Source organism: Durio zibethinus, chromosome 16, assembly GCF_047325235.1.
Source record: "Durio zibethinus cultivar Kanyao isolate XHJ-2024 chromosome 16, ASM4732523v1, whole genome shotgun sequence".
In the NCBI taxonomy this organism is placed as follows: Eukaryota; Viridiplantae; Streptophyta; class Magnoliopsida; order Malvales; family Malvaceae; genus Durio; species Durio zibethinus.
The window spans coordinates 18,146,366-18,156,263 of record NC_143177.1 but is presented as its reverse complement, the minus strand read 5'-3'; positions in this window follow the sequence as shown (position 1 = coordinate 18,156,263).

Sequence of the window (9,898 nt, the reverse complement as noted above, 5' to 3'; positions counted from 1 at the left end):
AAAAGTGGAATAGGTTGTTGATGGCTGTGAGTTTATGGGTGGTAAGGAGCATTGGGGTAAGAATGATTCTCAGATGTTTAGTATTGGATTGTGTTTTTCTGCTGTCCCTCTTCTTGTAGTTTGCATCATATTTATCATTCTTATAAATTGGGATGAAAACACAAAATTCTGTTGCATATTGGATGCTTTATTCAGTACTATGTCAGGTTTCAACCTGTTTCTCTGATGTTCATTGGTGGTGGCCTCATGATCTAGTATTCATTCAAGAGTTAATGAAATACAGGATGCTTGGGCTCTAAACTTATTTCCTGATCTACTAGTTTTATTGGTCTATGTTTTTGTTGAACAATGGCTTGTCTTTTTTATGAAGAGATCATTGCAATTTAATATCCTTTATTTTTAATTTATGTTGGAGCCCACTTCCCATTTAAGGAAGGAGCATCTCCAATTTAAACCAATTCCAAGGAACTATCCTAGCAATGAATTAAGATAGCAAAACTAGGTACCTACCCCCATGGTCAATTGGGAGAGCCAAAGTTTGTGTTTGTGTGTGGCTTGTTACCATCACTAGGAATTCTGCAAATGGTTACTATGACTATCTCCCTTTATTAATGGAATTCTATGGTCTACTTATGCTGATGCATCTGACTTATGTATGGAAAACTTTTTTTTTTTTTTATCATTTTCTTATTTATTTCCTCCTGTATCTGTTAATACTTGTGCAATAATGCTTGGGCCATTCACATTTGTAGGCTCCTTCAACTGATTTAGCTATTTCAGAGCTGACACATGCCTCTGCTGAATCGTTTTTTCTTGCTTGGTGCAATGACCATTGTAGAGATAGTTGATGCCCCTCAAGGATTTGAGCTGGTATTGACAATATAACCACTCTAAAGCCACGGACTCTGCTTTGGGTGGTGAGTTGATTTCTTTCGGCTATAGTCATACTGACAATTTTATCATTAATGGTTCATATATGAACTTGTTGAGAGTTCAATTGCATGGTGAAGCATACCCTATGGCCTAATTTACCCACCGACCATGAAATTTGGCTGGTGGGTATAAACCAATGATTTAGATGATTACAACTGATAAGATGGATTCAGAAGAATCTTAAATGTGCATACTTATTTGTCATGCCCAAAGTTATTGACCTGCCAAAGAAAATTGGAGAAAGGATAAAAAAAAAATGCAAAAGTTATGTTAAAGTATTCATTAGTTGCTTTTTCATGATTCAAGTCCAATCTCACCTTCTAGAAATTAAAAAAATAAGCTCTTAAAATTTTTAAATTTTGGCCCATTCATGTCCAAAACCAGTGCACTAGAAGAGCCTCTGTAGTTAATTTTCAATTATAAGATAGAGATTTGATGTTGCAACTTAATCAAAAAAACCTTAATTATGTCTTACCTTGAAGAATAAAGCAGACGATGGCCTTTAGTATTTGCCCTAAGCCTTAATTGTAAATATTCTTGTTTGATTAAAATCTCTTTTAGCATTTGCCAATCAATAGATGTTAGTATTTTGGATTTTTTTGATGGTATAGGATTTTTGTAATTATCATTGAGAAACTACTTTTTTAGGAAGATCAATTATCATTTAATGTTTTGCTCATAGAAATCTATTAATATTTGCATTAATGATACTAAAATGGAGAGAGGTTATCTAGGTGAGTACAAATACCAATATTTTCATCATGTTTATTTATGGTATTGGCTGTAAAGTAATGGGATATTCACGGAACAAATGTAATTTTTTTAATGAATTTTTCTTTTTGGTTCCAAAGGAACTTATCGAGGCTACTGCTTTGCTATGCCATATGTTGAATGATATGTCACTTCAAAAGAAAGCTTACCATTTTTCATATTGTATTCTCTAAAACTCTAAATATGCGTCTTTTTTCGTCTTTCATTAGATGTGTGTTCTCATTGAGTTTTTCTTATGTTATGTTATGATTATTCATTGAGAAAGTAAGTTAATGTTGTCTTAAGGTTAGGGTTAGTCTTTAACAATATAAGGGCTTCTATTTAGAAAGTAATGGATAATTATCTTAGGGTTGTATTGGAGTTTAATTTATTTAGGATATATTGGAGGTTTTGAGTTTAGGTTAAGGTTAAGGTTATAATACTTTATTTGTGAGCTTGGGGTTGTTTAATCAGTGAAATGAGTTGGTAATGAATGTGGTAGCTGTTGCTTTATTCATTTCTTATTGCCTTACTTTTACTTTATTTGCTAGCTGTCCTTGTCTTCATTTTGTTTATTTGCTGCATTGGTTTTGATCAGTTTTGGCTTGCTTTTTTTGTAGTTGTTGCATGGCTTCCAAGTTCTTCTATTTTTATTTCTCAAATAGCATTGTTATAGTTATACTTGCGGGAAACACTAAAATTTTCTTATGGCACGACAATTGTGTTTAACTCAACTAGTATGTAATTGTTATATGACACGTTGAATGGAAACAATAATATCCCTAAGCATCTCTATAGATGTCTTTTCTTGTTGAGATTTTGTTTTTATGTTCGGTTTTGGTCCACTAAGATTATTTGGTTCCATGACAATTGGATTTAACTTAAGTGGTATGGACTTATTATATCACATCTTACTGATTTTAGAATGGTATGTGACTTTGAATGAAGCTTCCTCTTGTTATTTGGCTCTTTGAAATGGAAATATAATATTCCTAAGCATTTCTGTAGATATCTTTTCTTGTTAAGATTTTATTATATCACATTCTTCTTGCTTCATTCTTTCATTTTTTGTGTACATGAGTTGAGTTTTGTAATTTTGCTTTTGAAAAAATCTTTGGATTGTGGTTTCGTAAGTATGATTGTTATTTGGTAGTCTCTATAGAGCTCGATGGATTGTGTGCTTGCAATTTTGCAAGATGGGAAGAATTAGAGATTCAAATTTGGATAGCTGTGTGTTATGCATGTTAGGAGTTAGTTATTTTTTGTTGGTTCAACTTTATTGCTTGATGGATTAATTTCTTAGGTTTATTTTCTGAAACTAAGTTCCACCAAGCAGAAAGGTTTAGTGTTAAAAGAAAGATTCCTTGCCTCTTTTGTTATTGGTCTTTGGCCATTCATAGTTGTCGTTTTTTTCTCATTGAGGCTTTGTTGTGTCATGTTTTGATTCTTCTTGTGACACATTTATCTATATTAGTTTAGTTTTTGGAATTTTACTTTTTGAAAAACCCCTTAGTTGTGGCTTCTTAAGTGTGGATATTATTTAGTAGTTGTCTGCTCTCAGCGAATGGCTTGCATGATAAGGAGGAATTCAATTTTTGTGCCTCGTGTATGTATATTTTGTAAGTTTCTTGTTTTGTTTGTTACAATATTTTTGTTGTAGGACAGAATGGTTTCTTTCTTTTAATTTCTGCAACTTAATTTTGACGGGGATAGAAATTGTTGCTTAAAAGGAAGAGTATCTGTATGGGCTGCGTGCTCTAAGCAAATGGCTTGCAAGATAAAGTGAATTGAATTTTTGTGCATCTTGTGTGTGTAGGTGTATTTTGAGAGTTTTTTGTTATGTTGGTTTCACTCTGTTTGTTAGGTTAAATTTCTAAAACTTAATTTTGACATGTATTGGGCCTGAATGTTTAAAATGAAGATTATTTCCTTTTGTTGGATTCTTTGAAACTCTAAGTATCTGTCGTTATAACCTCTCGGTGTCTTTCTCATTGAGATTGTGTCTTGATTCTTCTTGTTTCATTTTTAAATTTTTACATAAATTAGGGCTTTGTAACTTTACTTTGAAAAATTCTTTGGGTTCTTCTTCTTTTATTGTGGTTGTGATCCGTTGGTCTCTATGAAACTTGTTGCGTTGTGTGCTCCAAAAATGATTTGCAGTATAGGGGGACTTAAGGATTCTAAATTTGTATGGCTGTGTGTAGGATTTAAGGATTAAAAATTTGTGTGGCTGTGCATATGGAAGTTTCCTTCTTGTTTTTCTCTCTATGTGCTTTAAGCAAATGGCTTGCATGATAAAGTGAATTTAATTTTAGTGCCTTTTATGTGTTTATGTGTGTATTTTGGGAGTTTTTTGTTTTGTTGCTTTCATTCTATTTGTTACAGGACAGATTGGTTTGTTAGGTTCCATTTTTGAAACTTAATTTTGACATGCATTGTGGTTGAATGCTTAAAAGGAAGATATTTCCTTTTGCTGGATTTTTAAATTTTTACTCTTTTTTGTTTGTTTTGTTGGTTTCACTCTGTTACAGGACAGATTGGTTTGTTATGTTTCATTTCTACAACTTAATTTTGACATGCATTGTGGTTGAATGCTTAAAAAATGAGATTATTTCCTTTTGTTGGATTCTTTGAAGCTGCATATGTTGTCATAGCCTCTCAGTTGGTGTCATTCTCATTGAGATTGTGTCTTGATTCTTCTTGTTTCATTTTTAAATTTTTACATAAATTAGGGCTTTGTAACTTTACTTTGAAAAATTCATTGGGTTTTTCTTCCTTTAGTGTGGTTGTAATTCATTGGTCTCTATGAAACTTATGCGCTGTGTGCTCTAAGAACGACTTGTAGTGTAGGGGGAATTAAGGATTCTAAAGTTGTATATGTGTAGGATTTAAGGATTAAAAATTTGTGTGGCTGTGTAGGAGTTTCCTTGTTTTTCTCTTTGTGTGCTCTAAAGCTAATGGCTTGCATGATTAGTTGAATTCAATTTCTGTGCCTGATGCGTGTGTAGGTGTATTTTGGGAGTTTTTTGTTTTGTTGATTTCACTCTGTTTGTTACAGAACAGGTTGGTTTGTTGGGTTCAATTTGTCAAACTTAATTTTGACATGCATTGTGGTCAAATGTTTAAAAGGAAGATTATTTCCTTTTGCTGGATTTTTTGAAACTCTAAATATGTGTATGGGAGTTTTCTTGTTTTGTAGTGTAGGGGGAATTAAGGATTCTAAATTTCTATGGTTGTGTAAGCATTTAAGGATTAAAAATTTATGTGACTGTGTATGGGAGTTTCCCTATTGTTTTTCTCTTTGTGTGCTTCAAGCAGTGAATTCAATTTTTGTGCCTCGTGTGTGTAGGTATGTGTTTAGGGAGGTTTTTATTTTGTTGGTTTCACTCTGTTTGTTACAGGATAGAGTGGTTTGCTAGGTTCAATTTCTGCAATTTAATTTTGACATGCATTATGGTTGAATGCTTAAAAGGAAGAGTATTTTCTTTTGCTGGATTTTTGGAAACTCTAAATATATGTTGTCATAGCCTCTCAGTTGGTGTCTTTCTCATTGAGATTGTCTCTGGATTCTTCTAGTGTCATTTTTAAATTTTTACATAAATTAGGGCTTTGTAATTTTACTTTGGAAAATCCCTTGGGTTCTTCTTTTAGTGTGGTTGTGATCTGATGGTCTGTATGAAACTTAATGCGCTGTGTGGTCCAAGAATGACTTGCAGGGGAATTATGAATTCTAAATTTATATGGCTGTGTGTAGGATTTAAGGATTAAAAATTTGTGTGGCTCTCTGTGTATGGGAGTTTTCTTGTTTTTCTCTCTGTGGCATGACAGATAGGGTTCTTAGGTTTCACTGGCTTGGCTTTTTTAGTTATTGATGATGTCAAACTTTTCATTGTGGTTGCATTTAATTTGATGAAGTTGTTTGAGAATGCATTAGGAGAATGTTACTGCAAAAGAAATTCTTGGGTTGTGGTTTCTTCATTCATGAGTGTGCCTAGTTGTCATCTGTTTGTCTCTTTGAAGCTTAATTGGCTATGTGCTCCAAGCATACCTTGCAAGATAGAAGGAATTAAAGTTTCAAAATTCTATGTTTGTGTGTTTGTTGGTTTTATTTTGCAAGTTGGCTTCCATATTTCATTCCCATAGCTTCTAGTTAATGTCTAATTTTTTGTTGTAGTGCTTTTAACTTGCTGGAGTTTGATCTAAACTTCAATTAATATTTGATCTCTTCTGCTTTAACATTCCATTTAAATTTTAGTTTTATCTTTTGTGTACAGATTGTAGTTTTGTAAATTTTTTTTAATTGTGGTTGCATTTAGTCATCTATACAGAAATTAGTTGATCGTGTACTCCAAGCACAATTTGCTAGAGAGAGGAATTAGAGATTGTATAGTAGTGTACTCCAAATTTGTATGGTTGAGTTTTTTATTTTTTTATTTTGCTAGTTTAACTCTGTTACATGACAAATTGTAATCTTAGGTTTAATTTCAGAAACTTAAACCAACCTAGCACTGAGGATGAGTGCTTATAATGAAGAGTACCTCTTTCTTCTTGTGTTGTTTTTTGATTCTTCTTGTTTTGCTGATTTCACTTTATTTTGTTGCATGATGGATTACTTTCTTAAGATTAATTTCATAAACTTAAATCTAGTTAAGCACTGAGATGGAAGATTGCCTCTTTCTTATTGGATTCTTTGAAAATCTATGATCTTGCATAGAATTTTTGTTGTATTGTATGGTAACTTTTGATGATAATTGTACCTGTTCTAGTACATTTCAGATCATGAAGAGTTTGATTAAAGTTGCTAAAATTCTATGTTTCTTATTATAATATGGACTTTATTTTCTTAAGTAACACTGTTATTATTGGAAGCACCTTGACCTATGATGTGGTTGGTGGCTGTTGTTTTTTAACTTTGGTATATAATTGTTGTATATTTATGTTGAGATGCAAAACTACCTCTTATCTTTGGCTCATCATTATAGTCTTTTCTTGTTAAGTTGTTGCGTTGGTTTTAATTTCTCTTTAGGTTTTTAAAGGCTTCTACTTTTGTATTTTTGGGGTTTTGAGTTAAAACATTTATAATGTCTTATTTGTGAGCAATTGATGTGATTAGGTTTATTTTGTAGGCAATCTTTGCCTTGAATCTTTCTGCTTTAGGATTAGTTCATTATGGTCTTAAATCATGAAGTTCAAGTTTGATTGTCTTTATTTCTAAAATAGCATTGTTCTCTATACATGTGGCATGTTGCTTGTGTTTAACTTAAATGCATATCACCTTATTATTAAACATTGTTGAATGAGACTTTGATTTCATTAAAAATGAAAGGTGTTATGTGCATGTATATTAATTAGATATTTAATTAAGATCTTGTATTTTATCTTGAAATTTATTTTTATTTATCGTGTATTTTATCTAATTAACAAAATTATTTTGTATAATATTTATCTTTTATTTATTATTTTGGATTGTATAATATTTATCTTTTATTAAGAGATAATAATTATTTTTCTTATTTTCTTTTGAAATTTTATTGATATATATAATAGCACTAGTTTGGAATTATTATATTTATCATTAGTTACTTAATGTATCTATATTTTTACATTTTTAATGATTTAAAAATTAAAAATTCTAAATTTAAATCAATAAATTCAAATCAAAATATCTTGCATCTAAACTTTCAAATTAAGTTTTAAAACATAAATTAAAGATTGAACTTTGTAGATTTTTTTTATTTCTTTATTTACTTCCTTTTTCTTTTCCTTTTTTTTTTTTAGTTTTTTATGCATTTTCTTAATTTTTTATTTTTTGTTATTTAGTATATTTTTTTTTTTATTTTTTACAGAATACTTTTTTTCTTACTTTTTTTTATTACTCTTTCACTACACATTTTTCTTTTTACTTTGATTTTTTTGTTATTTTAATTTAATTGGTCATTTACATTATTTTCTATTAGTTTTTTTTTTGTACTCTTTACTTTCTATCTTTTTTTTTTTCATTTTTTATTTTTTCTTAAGGTTTTTCTTTATTTTTTTTGGGTTTTTTTTGTTGGCATTTCTTTCTAATTTGTGTTTTTTTTTCACACTTTCTTTTTTTGTTTTTATTTTTTATTTTGTATTAACTTTTTTCTTCTTTTAATTTTGTATTTTTGATTTTTTATATCTTTATTTCTTATATTTTGTATTTTTTGTTTGTATTTTATAAAACTAATTTTTTTTTCTATTTTGTCATTTTTGTCATTTTTATTAGTTTTTGTATTTTTTTAATTTTTTCTTTTGACTCATTTTTTCATTTCCTTACTTTTTTATTTTTTTATTGTGTTTTTGTTTATTTTTAATTTTTTTTCTTTTTTTGGTACTTATTTTATCTTTTATCTTTTGCTTTAATATTTTCTCTTATTTTATTTTTTCTTTTATTTTTTATTATTAATTTTTGTTATTTTTGTTATTTTTTATAAAAATTTTATAATGTTATGGATATTTACTTTATTTTTTAATCTTTTATTCTTTTGGTTTGTCTCATTTTTCTTGTCATTTTTTATTTTTTTTATTTTTGTTATTTTTTATTCTATTTTTATAATTTTTCATTAATTTTTTGTCTTTTTAAATTATCTTTTTCTTTTAATTTATTTGTTCATTTGCTTTCATTTTTTTTTATTTTTTTTTTATATATTTTGTATTTTTATTTTTTTCTTGCTTTTATATCTTTTTGTTCACATTTTTTTTTTATTTCTTCTTTGCAATTTTAAAATTTCAGACTTTTTTTTTTTGCATTTCTTTTCATTTTTAGTTATATTTTCTATTGATTTTTCTTTTATTTTTCATCTTTGATTTTTTATATCTTTTTTTTTTTATATTTGTTATATATTTTTTTGTTTTTTTTGTATATTCTAAACTAAGTTTTTTGTATTTTATATTTGAAAATTTTATTCATTTTGTTTTTTTATATTTTTTTTATTCTTTAATTTAAAACTTTTAAAGCAAATAAACGTGAAAAATTAAAATCGTACAAATAGTTTTTATATTATAATATAAAATTGTGCAGATGGTTTTTATGTTCGTAATTGTTCAGAAATGAAATTTTGATATATTCAACTCCAAAATCTTTCATGATTTACATCAAACATAGTGAAAAATTAAAACAAATGTAGGCAATTATGTTTTTGTGTTTGAGCAAGTTAAAAACTATTCATTTTCATTTAAAAACTTGTTAAAACATTTCATATTTTTAAAGCTCGATTTCAATATAAATTATTTTTAAAGCAAAACATAAAAGCTTCAAAAGCGTCGAGTTTTGAGTTTGTGTAATGTAGACAAACAAGTTAGTATATAGCTAAATCTCATCAAGTGCCAATGAGGATTTCAAAAATGACATCCAAATATCAACAGCATCTCACAAATTTCTAAGCATGAAAAATTAAAAACAGTGCAAATGGTTTTTAATCACAATTTAAAATTATGCAAATGGATTTTATGCCCATAATTATCTAGAAACGAAAATTTGATATTTTAGCTCCAAAATCACTAAATATTATAAAAAATTAAAATCAATGCAAGTTATCATTTTTATGTGTTTTAGTAAGTTTAAAACTATTCATTTCCATTTTAAAACTTATTAAAATAATATTTCATACTTTTAAAGTTTGACTCTAGCAAAAATGATTTTCAAAGCAAAACGTTAAAATTTCATAAGCGTTGAGCTTTAAGTGGGTGCGTAATGTATAAAAACAAGTTAGCACATAACTAATCGCATCAAGCGTCAATAACAATTTTACAAATGATATTCAAATATCAGTAGCATCTAACAAATTTTTTGGAGCAGTCATGAATTCTTTTAAAAATGCACATAAAGCAAAGTTTAGGAACGAAATTTTGATATTTTCAGCTCCAAAATCTTTCATGGCTTACACTTAACATCGTAAAAAATTAAAACCAATACAGGTTATGTTTTGTGTTTGAGCGAGTTTAAAATTATTCATTTTCATTTAAAAACTTGTTAAAACAACATTTCATACTTTTAAAGCTCAACTTCAGCAGCATGGTTTTCAAAGCAAAATATAAAAAGCTTTAAAAGCGTCAAGCTTTGAGTTTGTGCATAATGTATAAAAACAAGTTAGAACACATTTAATCGCATCAAGTGCCAATAACGCTTTCACAAATGACATCTAAATATCAACAGCATCTCTCACAAATTTCCTAGAGCACTCATGAATTC